Source organism: Varanus komodoensis, unplaced genomic scaffold, assembly GCF_004798865.1.
Source record: "Varanus komodoensis strain SLA01 unplaced genomic scaffold, ASM479886v1 scaffold13_3, whole genome shotgun sequence".
Taxonomy (NCBI): domain Eukaryota; kingdom Metazoa; phylum Chordata; class Lepidosauria; order Squamata; family Varanidae; genus Varanus; species Varanus komodoensis.
In genome coordinates, this window is record NW_025335409.1 from 3871056 (window position 1) to 3886322 (window position 15267).

Genomic DNA, 15267 nt, shown 5'->3' on the forward strand with positions numbered 1-15267 from the left:
TTCTCTTGGTTCTACCTTGAAGCTCATGCCAACTTGTGCCTGTCGCAGATTACAAGCTTTATTTTGTTTTCTTTTGTTTTGCATGCATATTTTTGTTCACAAATTTTCTCTATGTATGTATTGATTGTACACATGTTCAAAATGTACATATCTTTGAATGCATTTTCTTTCTTCCACAAATGGTATGTAAAATTCAGAAATGTATACACTTTTACCATGGATTGCATTCACATCTGTGCTTGGTTCCAGGAATTGCAAACTGGGTCAATTCTGGTCCAAAACAGACATTTGATGCATCCTTAGCTACAGTTCCCTTGGCTTGGAGCTTTCTATATCTGAAAGATTCAGCAACTTTAGAGGATAACTACCTGCCTCCCATGTATATGGATCACCAGTCCATTACAGTTCTGCACAGTGATGCAAAATCAATCAGCTCTTTGTGTACTGCATACAATTCAAGATATTAGGAGCATTTGAGAAAAAAAAACCTCTGGCAGTTTTAATAGCTAGGGCTTACACATCTCAGATAAGTCCATCCTCTCCGTATTTAATACCCACAAGTCTCTAAGGTGAGCAGGGCCTATGGATGGGTATGAAGTTAACTGTGGGGTTTTCATGAATTTCACTGGTTCACTCCACTTGAAACCAAATGCTGTTTTCAGTAGGAAATCTATAAGGGAATGAAAAACATGTATTCAAAGACATACATATTTAGAAAAGGTGGTTGCATATTTAGCAACCACCTTCAGACAAGAAGGTCTCTATTTTTTCTCTTATTAAGCTCAAAAAGTATGTAAGAAAATGCTTTTGTGAGGAATCAGAAAATGACTGATGCTTCTGATCACCCAAATTCTCTGAGCGTTGGCTTGCTGCCCATCTCTCCTTGATTTGCATTTGTAGTTGCAATCTCTGCTTGTTTTACTCAATGGGAAAGTTGTATGAGATAAACCCTTTCTTATTAATACGACTCAAAGTTGTACACAGATTTCCAAGCTTGCTCAATTTTCCCCATGGACTAAAGTGGGAAATGACACATTCTGAAAATTGTACAATTGCAAGCTTTTTCTCATCAAAGTGTGAGAATTTTTCAAATGCAGGTGTATGTTTGAGAATAATGAACATCATTGGACAGTGCATTCTCCTGATCTCGTTCAAGGATTGTGAACAGCCTCCTCTGTGGATTGGAGTCTTATACCAACCGTACATTTTCCACCCTATCACTTATCCCACTAATAGGAACATCCCATGCTTCCCAATGCTTTAGACATGTGCCCAGGATGAAGAAAGCAAAAACACAGCTTTCCTACTTTTCTTAGACTGGGCATTTAAATTACAGCTTTTGATAGTGGAGACCTACATTCTTCTATTAACTTGTGCCCTTGCATTGACTGGATGAAACAACTTATTTCTCCAGCCAATGGAAACATAGATTTTCATACTGAGGGAAACTTTTCTTCAGAAAACATCCACATTGTGTTCTGTGCATTGGATGAACAAGTAACAGTATTCATCTACTCCAGGGTTTTCTCCTGAGCATGGATCTCAGAAAGCTGCAACTCTGATAAAGTTCCTCTGAGATGATTTATACATTTGTGTTTTATTTTCTTTGGATTGAACAAATGGGGTGCCCTTTGCCTGAAAAAAATTAAGAGGCTAGATGCAATTTAAGCTAGCAACATTGGGATTGTTTGACCATACCACATAATCTTTCAAATGCCTGGAAATCTCTGTTCCCTGAACATACTTTAAACTTTATTTCATATTTCCTGTTCATCAGGCTACCCACCTGCACAATAATTTATTTTTTTCTTTAAGAGAAAGACAGCTTTTTATTAAATCCCCATTGATTCCCATAGATGTTGTAATTGTTTTTAAATATTTATTATTTATTTGGGGTTTTTTGTGGCTGTTACTTGACTGCTTCAAATAACGCCCTATTTTGGCAGCTATTAACTCATTCTAGGGTTGATTAATTAGTTTGATTGCCTTAAATGTCAACCCTACACTTTTTGGTTTCTCAGCCATTGTCCTCACCATTTTTCACAGATCTAAAGCTAAAACTCTGAATCAATACTAACACAGATAAACACCCCAGTTATGGTTCAGTCTACCTGGGTCTGTACCACTTCAGAGTGCAGATGAACTATTCCATGCCTGATTGACCCTAACTAATCAAGCTCCCAACCATATTCAGGTGATAATTTTTCATGTTGAGGAGAAATCAAAATATTTGACCTCTCCTGTTTACATTCAACAAGTATTCAGCCTGGCAGGATTGTTACTATAGCTCCTCAGTTGCAACTTTTTGGTAAAAAGGATGGGGTATGAAATAAACAAACAAACAGGTAGATAAATATTTGAACTGGTGCTTACTATCTTTCAGAAGCCTTGCCAAAGCTGCACATATTCAAATATGTTTGTGTTTGAATTACAATTGGCAGCTGATGGAATTAGTAGCATTTGACAAGTAACTCAAAGCCAACATATCTATTCAAGTATGACTTTATTTAACAGTGGAGAAATGAAAAGATGTGCATTTGAATGAAAACTATGCTGAAGAGAGAAAAGGAGAGGGGTAATGGAGACCTTACTCTCCTGCCAAACATGGCATTGGCTGCCACTGCCTGATTGTACCTTTAAATGGCTTGAGAGACGCATCAGAAGTGCCAAGCAGCTGCCTTGCAAATGTTAGCCAAGACCCCTTTTCTTTCAGCCACAAACTGGTTATCACTTTTGCACAGGTAAAGCCTCGCACCTTGTAAATGTCTTTTATTTTTAGGAGTGTTTGTGTGTGTGTTTGAAAAGACAGCCAAATGAATTTTCATCTCCAGCATTCCAAAGTGCCACTCTTGGTATCCCTTTAACATCACAGCTGCTGATGAGGGCAGAGGCCTAAATTTTGAGCTCTAAATGTTTTAAAATCAGTCTATCCTTAATATTATATATAGATAGACATATATGGTCCTTCTATGTGGCACCCAGTTGTGCAATGAGCTCCCCAGAGAAGTTCACCTGACACCTATGTTGTGTTCCTTTGCCTCCAGATTAAGTCTTATTTTCCAAGGATTTTAACCAAGTTAGCCAAGCACTTTAATCTTTCAGTGTTGTAGTTTCAAATCTGTCCGTTTTATTTATTTTATTTTATTTTTGCACTGCTGCTAGATTTAATTTTCACTTTTATATTTATTTCATACAGTAAAATACAGTATATGTATGAATTAAAATGTTTATATTGCAATTGATTGTATTGTATTTTATAGCTTTCATTGCTGAGACATGCTCAGAGAGCTAAATGTAGTATATAACTAATGTACATACATGACAAATGAGATAGGGATGGGGAGGAAGAGGAAGACAACTAACTTAGGTTCCAATTGTTTAAGTTCAATAGTATTTACTGCATTTATACACTTCCAAATAGCTGAACCTCTCTGAATGTGCCAAAATAATTACTAGTTCTTATAATATATGGAAGCAGAAGCAAAATGTCACTGGCTTCTTGGCAGAGCTTTGCTTCTGTACTCTCCTTTTGCTGTATGCTAATTAAAAGGCTGGTGACACCTGACAACTGACACAGATAGGAACCCGGTGGACACAGTCTCACAACAGAGCTGATGGAGTCACCCAGCTTTGCATCTGTCCTTCTGCTGCAGTTGGGAAAAAATGGCTGCAGCAAGATCAATGTTCAGAGGGAAGGAAAAAGGGGTGAGTCCTTCAAGAAAGCTGATGGAATGGCCCCACCTACCATTTCTCTCTGTCCTAAATGGAGGATACTGTAGAGATGCATCAGATATCACCTCACAGTTGTTTTTCCTCTGACGAAGAGCCATAGCATAAGGATAGAACACACACGCCTTCCTACCAAAAGGGCCCAGGTTCACTTCATGGCATCTCCAGGTCAAGTTGGGAAAGAACCCTTGTTGAGACCCTGCAGATCTGTTACTAATCACTGTAGACAATACTGACCAAGATGGACCAGTTGTCTGACAACATAAGCCAGCTTCCTATTTTATTTTGTCTTATAGGCATGAAAGTAAGTAAAATTACCTTATAGTATAACGGTGTTTCTTCACTTAAGAAAAAATCCAAAATACGTGTTTGTATAATACTTTATAAATCCAACTCAAAGGTCACCACATAAGTTCAAGATATCCAGATGTTACAGCCAGCAGGTTGAGGTAGAGAGAACAGAGTAAAGGGGAGCTGAAATGAAATCTTGCTGTATACATGATCGTAATCTTGAGTTGGAATGGAGGAGAATTTATCCGTAGATATTCAAGCAAGACTGTAGCAGGAAAGAGTAGCCATTTGCCTTGCTAAGGAACCAATGAGAGGAACAGTCCTTCCTCCTCTTCCTCCTCCTCTTGTTCCTTCCTGATGTATACCTTGTTCATGGCACCATTAAGTAGCACTTTACTATCATGAGGAGGCGGGTTGTTACTTCCCTCAGAAGTTTTCTTTGGGTTTACATTCCTTCACAGTGCTATTTTTATTGTATTGCTAACAAAAGCACCCCCCACTTCAGTGCCTATTCTTTGTCTGAGCCATAAAATCCTTCAAAGAGTCTTCCACATTTACAATATAACATACTGATAATTTATGGTGCTGTTACTCTCATTTAGGTTTTATAGCCCATATTTATTATTCAGCAATGAAAACCACTGTTTATATTATGAATCATTATGACATTTCTGACTAAAGTCTTGAGCATTTACCCTTCTGAAAATGAGAGAGATACTCCTTCTGGGTAATAAACTCTAAAGCAGGGGGGTGGAGGGAGAACTCTCCATGTAGGAATACCATAGGAAGGAAGAGAACAACTGTATTGCTGAAGTGTCATACGGTTGAAATGTACAAGTGTCACATCCTACAGTTTTCCTCATGAAGGAACCAATGCCATCCCATGTGTCAAGACCAAGTCCAGGCTCCTTATGGGGCATGGCAAAACAGAAGTGCCAATGCTTAAGACCCTCTGCAGAGATAGAAAACTGACAGGAACAATTAGGACACTTAAAATAAGTTTACAACAAATGACTGCCTATACCAAGAGATGATCTGTTCTTTTTTGTTCAGTCCAGTGCTGGAGCTTATCCAAAACCATGCACTGTGCTCCCAAGGAAAGTAAACAGATGGCCACATTCTCTCGTGTAATGAATCATTTCTCCATGTTGTCTGTGTGAACAACGGCACTAAAAGCAACAAGAATACCACTAAGAAATGAATGGGAAAACTGTAAAACATGAACGGAAGAGATGCTTGATGAAATTTTAATGTATTTGGGGGTGGGGTGCTGTTGTTTTTTTCTCCACAGCTGCCTACACACTTTTGAAATCTTCTGCATGCCTATAAATTACCAACATTTATGATTAGATAGATGCAATGACCACAGATGCTATTTACAGCAAATAATGAATGGGGAAGAAATAGGCACTTGTAATGACATCTTTTTTTACCATGTACATTGAGAGCCCAACTGTATGCTTACTGTCATTATTAAGCAAGACTGGAATCTATTCTCAGCACTGCTTTGACATAAATATGCATGATGCTCTATTTCCATAATAAAACTAGGTGGCACAAAATGGCTTTCTCTTGCCTTCTGATGCAGTTCACTTTTCTCTTTATCTCTTAATACCCCACTTGGTTCTTTTTGTGTTGTTATTTCCCCCCACTTTTGGAAAATGCTGCCCTTCTTTTTCTTAGGGTTAAATGCTGCCAACCTGACTCTTTTTGAGCATCATGGATGCCATAGACTCAGATGTGCATAAAGACAGATAAGCAAAGCAATCCAGTTTCTTCAAGCATAAGTGGATTGTTTAAAAGAACCAGGGTTTTATTGAAAGAGTGGCTCTCATACTAGAGAGGCACTTAAGAAATGCAGAACAGCTCCTTCAATTGGAGATATTTATACTAATGTGATATTTATGATAGTATTGTTTATACTATGTTACTTGCTTAGAATCTGACATCCAAAATCCATGCAATTTTGTTTATGCAAGCTCCTGTTTCTGTCAGTATGTGCTGTGTACTTAGAATTAGGGTACATATTACCTTTTGCTTCTTCAGATGCAAACACAGGATTCAACTTGGACCCTGATCTAACACTTCAGAAAATGACCTTATTCTTCTTGAACTGCTTCAGAGGCTGCTTGCTTTGAGCATTTATATGAAAATAATATTCAACATAGAGGTTCTTCCAGGCAAAATTTCCGAAGGTTATGCACAGGGGATAGGGAGTAATGGTCATGCAAAGCAGCTTAAGGCATTGTTTTCCATCATGAAGACTGCTAGCATTGGAAGAATGGACACCTCATGGTCCCATCTGTGCCCATTCCTTCAGCACAGTGATTGAAGAGCCCTGATAAAATGAACCATATGAGTAGACAGCAGATCTGTCAAACACCCAGACCACTTCTCCACATCAACATTTAAAAAAGGGAAAGACACTAGTTTTAGAGTCATGCTGTCTGCATTTCTGAAGTCCATTTGCAATCAAGTTTTTTGCAGGATCCAGCTTCTGACCTAGTCAAACTGGAGTGTACGAACTGATCCAAAGACACATGTTTTGTGTTGGACTTTGGGCTTCAGCTGAAGCCATTGTAGATCCTTAATGGCTGATGTCCACTGCAGAAAGCAACATGTATTAACCATCATGTTCTAGCGCTGAGTGTTCATGATGACTCAGCAAATTAGCTAAAAAATCCCATCCCTAGAGAGCCCCTAGATGGGGTCACTGGGGCGGTGGGTGTGGGCTTGGGTGGACTCTGAAGGATGGTCAAGGACAGGAGAGCCAGGAGGAATGTGGTCCATGGAGTGGGACACGCCTTTGCAACTAAACAACAACAAGATGAAGCCCAGAGTGTATTTTTTATCATATGTTTTCTGCCTATTTTATTAAGGATCATATAGCATCTAGGGCCAAACCATATGTTACCTGCAAGATTCATAACTACTTGGAGATACTTATAACACATTGTAGTAAATAAATCTAATAATTAAAAAGTCTGAGCATGCATGAAAAGTAAAGCATGTGCTTTCTGTTGGGCTGTGTGTGTGCGCAACTGGATTAGGGTAGTGGCCCTGTGACAGTGAATGTGGATTCCATTCCATGATGTGTTCCTAATCAAAATTGGTCTATCCAGAACCTGCTCTTAGACTAATTAGGGAAAGAAAACTAGGTATTTATGATAAGTCTTTCCTCCTAGCAAGGTTACTTTCATCTTCACTGAAACTGTGTGGAGTAAAGGCTTAAGTCACACCCAAATCTGTTGTTCAGATCCCAAATAGAGGTTATGCTAGTTTTTTATGCTCCCATGCAATTACCTGATCAAACTGGCACTGGCATGCTTCAGAAACTGAGGCATAAAATGTGCCCTATTTTCTTCTAAACTTGTCCACCCTTGCAGAGCTTAAAAAGAAAAGAAAAAAGGCCCAGTGAGGTAAATGGAGGCTTTAAAAATGTGTGCATATGAGAAATGCTGGAAGAATTGGCCAGAAGAAAGTTTTCACCCTCCCTACCTGGAATGTAGAGCTCCCAGTGTGAATCAAGGCCAGAAAGAATTCCATGACAGTACAGAATACTGTCAGGTTCCATTGCAAAAGACACAACGGGTACAACATGTTGTTTGGCCCTAGGTTGGTTGGTTTGTTTATTGTACGTATCCAGCTCAGGGGATTTAATCATGGATATCTAACTGGGTGCACCTCAACCTGATCTCAGACAATTAACCCATATTGTGCAAGGGCCTCAAAATCTCTGGACACCCTTTGGTTGGGTTCAGGAGCTTGTGAAGGTAACAGGACACTTTTCTTCCCTAAATTCAATCATCTTAGCATCTAACCCAATAAAGTCATTAAACAGAAACGTAATTGCATATATAAATACTTATTTGGAATAGAATCAATATTGTGGAAGAGTCCAGCTTTTATACAATACTTAAAAATAATAATAGAATAAAATGCTAAAACTTTTCAAGTAGATCATTTTTGTCCTTATTTAGAAAGTGATTTAAAATAAATAAGTAGGCTAGTTCAACTAATGAACAAGACGAAATCACCTGTACCATATAAAGGTGCTTTTGTAGAAGAGTAAAGCTGAGCTTTAATGAAGGGACAATGACCCATATATTGAATGCAATGATATTAGTGAGGTTGAAAATATCTTCCCTTATTAACAAACCTGTGAGTGCAATGTGTTTGGTGACCCATAGCGTATGCCTGAGAGTTTAAATGTGTCTAGTGACGCACAGCAAATTTAGGACCTTGCAAGTATTTTGCTATGGGTAACATTAATTGTAAATGAATCCCAGGTTATTGGATTTCTTGGCTATCCTCTACTATGGAAGGAGCTTTCACATAAAGGTATATAGCTAGAGAGACAGATAGAAAGAACAAAGAATGAATCGAATGATGATTTTGCATACTTGTGCTTTTCCATGTAGGTGGCAAGGAAATCCTTGTGTACCAAATCCCATCTGCAACAGATTGTGTGGTACAAACCAATGCCTGTTTACTCAGTTGCCAGTCCTACTTCTAGGTAAACAAGCATCAAATGTCCTGTACAAGTATAATTTATTCAGTGGGGCTTTCCTCTCATTGAGAATGTTAAAGAATTAATAATCAAGATTTCAACCCAGAATTAGCAAAAGGCCAATACAGTTCCATGTTCCCTGCTGGAATGGTCTTATTTTCTGCATTCACACGAGGCAAGAGGCAAGGGTGGCCTTTTATCTTCTTTTACAGAGACCATCCTCCATTTGAAGAGCTGCCCTGGTTGAACCCAGTTCAAAGGTAAAGAACCATAAGAAAGTATTGCAGGGCCTTTGAAATGACCCATCAGCAGACTGAGCAGGTTGGCAGACAGGTCATCGGGTGTCGGTATCTCAGGCTGTAAAACTGTATTTCCATTGAAAATATAATAATCTCCTAATTTTCATTCATATATGCAAACAGTATATATGCCTCTTTCCAGTGGTGCCTCTCATCTTTTTTGCATATGGGGCCACCCTGATAAGGATGGGCAATGGGGAAGCTGAGGCTTCCACCAAATGGTGTGGTTTTTAGCAAACATCTACATGTTGGTGGTGGGGGAAATCTTCTGATTGCACCCTATCTAGCCATTGGAAAAGTATTTATTTGTTTACACTTTTCTTCCTTTCTAGACTCTCCCATAGCCAAAAATTCTCTGGGTGGTTTACAGTGAATGCAGAATGTGATAGCTCAGGTCTTTGTGTCTTATTCCATTAGTTCCCAGTGCATTTCTGAATGCAACCCAAAGTGGGCAGAGTTATTTGAAGGACTGTGGATACCTTTATGAATTCACCCATGGTTTAAATTCTTCTCCACAGCTCTTACTTGCTGGCATACTAATAAAAATGGCAAGATTAGTGGCTACTAGAAATATTGTCCAATCAGTGGTAGTCCTTTAACTCAGCCTTTCCCAAACTGGTTCCCTTTAGAAATTCTCTGTTCCTGGAGAATTTCTAAAGGGAACCAGTTTTTCTAATCATTACTTGTGCTGGCTGGGGTTGAAGGTAATTGTGTTGAAGTCCAACATATCTAGATCTAGGTCAGAGAAGGCTGCCTTATCCTGAGAGGCACATGGACTTTAAAACAGCCTTCCCCAACCTTGTGCCTTCCAGACACATTTGGAATGCAACACCCAGAATTTCTGGTCAATGGCCATGCTGGATGGGCATTCTGGGAGTTGTGGTCCAAATGTCTTTGAAGGCCACCAGGTTGGGGAAGGCTACTTTAAAACATATGCTAGGAGTTTCACCAAAACTTTTGATGTACATTATGCTGTTCATTCTGCTGGTTTTCATCAAGGTTTTGAGGTTTGTGTATACCTTCACTTGTATCTTACAGTTCAATAAAATGTGATGTGTGAGTTTATAAATTTGTTATGTTTAAATTGTGTGTTTTCTATTATAAGATGCCTTGGGAAGGCTATGATCTTGACAGCTGGCTAAGAGATGTTTTAAAGAACAATGGAACAGACATTCTATTTAGTTTGGCTACTTATATTCTCATTGCTTCTTGAGTTCTCAGAAATTCCTTCCGATCTTCTCTCAGCACCTTTGGAGCAGGGCCTCATTAGGCCCTATGAGGCGACCACCTCAGATTAAAGAAGCCAGGGGACAGGTAAGGCAGCAGTGACACCCCCCCCCCCACTGTTCTTCCTCAGCCCAGACTGTTCTGTCTGCCTTGAACTAGCTTGGTGTGGCAGAAGATGTTAACCAATTGGCTGTGCTTGAAGTAAGAGCAAGCTGCTGTTCTAATGAATTTCAACATCTGGAATGGGTGAGTAGCATCTTATCCTGTGCTTCGGGCAACTAAATGTCCTGGGCTGGGCCTCCTTAGGAAAAACACACTCTGTGAAATGCCATATGCATTTAAGAATGAATATGGTATGCCCAGCGGAGGAAAAGGTGAAAATACATACATTAGGAACACCACTGAATGACATGTCATTGGAGAAACTGTCTTTTCCTGTCTCCCTCAAACACCTGAACTTTTCAACTCCTGTGGATTATTTCACTGCATTTGTGTTATACAGGGCACGTCATCTGTTCTAATGTTAAAAATAACACCTCAAAGCCTCCAACCCCACAGTGCTCTGTTTTCACGGAGTTATTACTTCTGGTTCATGGAGCTTCATTCACTTGCATGAATACATTGTTTGGTTTCATCATTTCCTTTGTAAATGAGCTGTTCAAGTTGCACAGTCTGAGTTCAAGATTCATAAACTTTCAAAAGGTTTGGGGGCACACAAGGGTTGTAGATCTTCGGCCTCTTTATGCCAATGCTCTGTAGACTATAGATATTTCTTAATGAGCTGTGGGATTTACTGCTCTCTTGCTCATGTGGAAAACCTTTGAAATTAATTGTACATGAATGGTTTCTACACTAGTCTATGCACTTCTTAAACTTCATACCCAAGTTGTTAATGGTTGCTTTAATGTAACATTTCTCAAGCTTCCTCGCCCTCCCCCAAAGATCTTCCCTACTGATTGAGACGGCCATGGAATATTACCTTGCAGAAGCTTGATTTAGCACAAAAGACAGCTGCCAAAATGTTGAGCTACATAACACCGATTTCGAAAGAGATTTGGCTACCCATTTGCTTCTGAGTCCAATGCAGGTGCTGGTACTTATCTTTAAATAAGATTCAGCCAAAACTAGGGTTTATTTCAGTGTGGTTGTGATCAGCATCAAGCTTTATTCTTCTTGTATCTTTCAAAATGAACATGTATCCAGACACAATCTGTAGTTGAAGTCTTTACCTCTACAAGCTCATAATGTGATGTGTAGATCTCCCCCCACCAGAATAAATGAATAAATGAATGAATGGTATATGACAGCATTTGTGAATTTGAAAAAAATGTGAATGGAAAAGTGCATACATTTGGAAAATGTAAACAATAAAATGTTAATTAATGAGACGAGAATATGCTCATTTCAAAGATACCTGGAAACAGAAAAATGTTCAGAAAATGTACACAAATTCTCATACTGATAACTAACTAAATAATGCAACTCACAATCAGATATGAACTTGAGCCAGATTGAGCTTTGTGATGGATTTTGAAGAACCTTGGTAAGCTTTAGTTTTGCTCATTTGCATATATCCAACTGAAACATTAGTGGAGAGGATTTTCTCTGAAAGAAAATGGTGCGCATGTGGATGGGTAGGTGGGTGGCAGGGAAAATAGGAAAGTTCAAGTGGCAGGAATGAAAGGTTAGAATTTTCATGGGGCAGGGGAAGTATTTGATTTTGAGAAAGGGAATGGAAATCTTGTGGAAGCAAAATATTTCTTTCTTTAAAGGCAAACATTTTGCTGCCTCAAGCTGTGACAAAGTTGTAATGTTTAACAGCCAGCTAACCACCATTTCTCCCACATCACAACTTTTATATAAATTCAGTCATAGAAAAAATCACAAAACAAAACAAAACAGACTGGAATTGCAATATCTTCTTGCATAGGCTAAAGCAAGGTCACATGCATTTGGGGGATGTGCATATTCGTAAAGGAACACAACTTCAGGAAATTGAAGAAAAAAATCTGATCAGTGAGTGAAAGATGGAAAGAAAATGTCTGACAATTCACAAGAGGAAGACTGAAATGGTTTAAAATGCATATGACTGAATGGTTAATCTACCATAAAAGGAGAGGAAAAGGAAATTTGGCTAAATGGTAACACCCTTCAGTCATTGCCTTAGGCAGAAGCTGCCCTTTCCATTGTCAGAACTAAGGTACCTGGATCCTTGCATACTCATAAGTAGGTCATATGGAAAGAGGCATTCTAAAACGGCTCAGAAATATCCCTGCAATCTTGTTCAATAGCACTTCCAGGAAAGAGACCTCATCAGAGTGGAATAGTTCTTTTAGCTGCATGACTCCAGTATATCGTCATGTATTTTATTTATTCATCCATTCCATTTATATCCCACCTTGATTTCTTTCAAGGTAGTATGTATAGTCCTCTCCCATTTTGTCCTCCAGCAACCCTGTGACAGATGGTGAAAGATCAAGGAAAATCAGAGGTTATCCTATACTGAGTCAGTCTACTGATCCATCTCATCCAGTATTGTCCGCACTGACTGGCAGAAGCTTGCCAGGGGGATGGGCAGGCATTTTTCTAGCTCTACCTGGATGAAAATTTAGTAGTTGACCTCCTTAGTCTAATTTTGGTACTGGTAACTACTAGAGTACTGGAGCAGAAAGTGGAAATTTGACCCTGGCAAATCAAGGTAATGGAAGTGCAAAGTAGTACCTTTATATGGATTTGACTTTAAAATTGGATAATGATTTCTACTTCTTAGTAAATTCAGGTTATTTTTATTTTCCTTTCATCACTACCCCTCACAGCAATGAGCCACTCATATTCTGTAAGCCACTTGGTGGATTTTGAACTTTCCCCACTAAACATGAGCACAACCTGTGAATTTCAATTGTGATTTCATTTTGTTTCTGTCCACACCCTTCAGTTTTCATGCTTTAGAGCTTCTTGACAGGTACATAAAATATTACACACTGCAAGAATCCCCAGACTCATCTTGCCCTACTTATTTGACCCACGATCCATCAATCATTCAATCAACCTCCCAACTACCATCTTCCCACTTTCGAATGCAGCACTGAAGTTTATGAACAATGACTCTCAAGCTGCTGTACATAAAAGCTGCTGGTTAACAAGCTAAAGCGGATCTTGACTGAGTCCTTTCTTTGTCCTACTTCTACCTAAAGGATTTATAATAGCCTCTTGTGGAGGAAATTTTGTGGCCAAAGGTCAACTGTTTGAAATCTAGACTTCACTGTGGTTTGTCATCATTATCATTCATTCATTCCAGTCTCAGATTAGGAAAAGTAATAAACTAATAAAATAGTGGTAGTAAAATTAAAACACAGTCAAAATAAGTACAAATTGTACAATATTTTCACTCAAGCAGATGACTACATTCTTTCTAATCTGCACTGCAATCATATAAAATTTGGCAGGATTTCCAGTAACATGATAAATCCCTTAAACAAATAGATATCAAAGTGGAAAAGTTATTGCCATAAAGATCTGTTATTAATGGTTTAATCATTTTCTCTCTGCATTCCCTATAAAAGCTGCAATATAAGAGACAAGGTTCCATTGTTTCTATAGCTCTGGCACCACAAGAACATGCACGTTCATTGACTGGAATCTTGCTAAATTGTCCTTTTAATAGAGCTGATGGTAGCACATTAAAATGGGCAAGGGTAAATGCTCTTCTGTATTTTGCAATAGTTAATGTGTGCAGATATGGGGATACAGTAATTCCAACATTATAGCACTTACTGCAGTTGAGATGAAATAATGAGGAACAAGTTTTATAAGCAGCAGTTCTCCAATGTTGAAGATCCAGATCTAATAATCTTTGTACTCATCTTTTTTCAGTTAACTGGTGAGGTAGAGGGAAGGAGGCCTTAGGGGTCCCCCTTCTGACACCAAGTACCCAGTGTGGACAGCATCAGATGAGGAGCTGACTGTCACAGTAGACCTGTCAATGCAGGTGTCTTAAGGCAAGTTCAAGGAGGACAGAAACCTCTTGTGGAGCAGAAGGGCAAAAGCTCACTTGATCTTGATTTTTATTATGAATACAGACTATGACAGCAGGGCCTCACAGTCCTTCTGACCTTTTGGATTTCAAGCAAGAGGTGTCAGAAAAGTTACCATGGGGTTGACTGTCTTGTGGTGGCAAAGCATTCATGGCAATGCCACCTTTTGATCCTTTGATGGAAGCTCTTCCTACCATTATGAAGTAGAATTCACTAAGTGTTGGATTGTTCACCCACTAATAGGGAACGTGACCTGGGATTAGACTGTCATGAGACATTGTGGTTTGTGTATTTTCTTGCTTGATCATTAAAGAAAAAGAAAGAGGTTATATGTTTGGTCAATTGAAAGGTTGGGTGTAAAGTCCAAGACCCAAATAAATACAATGTGTGCTGTTTCAGGCAGTCTAAGTAAGTAAACCTATACTTTAGAAACTTGGGAGTTGGAAGCCTCTGAAATTGATGCTCTGATGGGCAATTGTTGGCAGTGCAGGAGTGATGGGTATGATGTCATTGTCTCCATCATCCTTTCAAGCAATTTCCTACTAAATGACCGTTTGAACACATCTAGTACAAGCTCTATGCTGGGGAGATAGTGGATCATTCAAATCTGCAGAAGCTTCTAGTGCCAGCTCAGATTTTTGATAGCTGTTGGTACACATACCTTCAATAGGCACCTTCCCTCCATGACTTTTATCGTCTCACCACCATTATACCAGCTGCTAATGCTCTTCCTTTTTTTCCTCGTCATTGTTATGACTTCCTTTCTTGATAGCCAGAAAGTGAATGAGCATCTGTTGATCCTCTTTCCCAACACTATTGTTGCCTAGGCCAGAATGTGAGGCAGGAAAACAAGCAGATTGCAAGCAGGTTGTGGTGAAGAAGAAGAGCAGAAGATGTCTAAAACACTTGAGGAGATGTCTACAAGGTCAATATTCTAGCTTAAATGATTAAGAATGAACAGAGCTACTAGGAAATGCTTGATTTGAATAAGCAAAGCTTGTGAAGTTATTTGCATGTCTTTTATATGTACATATTTTGTACACATTTTACCAAAGATACACTTCAATTGCATGCATCTTTGAAAAGATACTGCTTCTTCTTCCATGATTAAAGTGCATTTGTGCATATTACTTCATCTTCCCAGCATTTCCATGCATCTTGGCATCCCCAGTGAGTT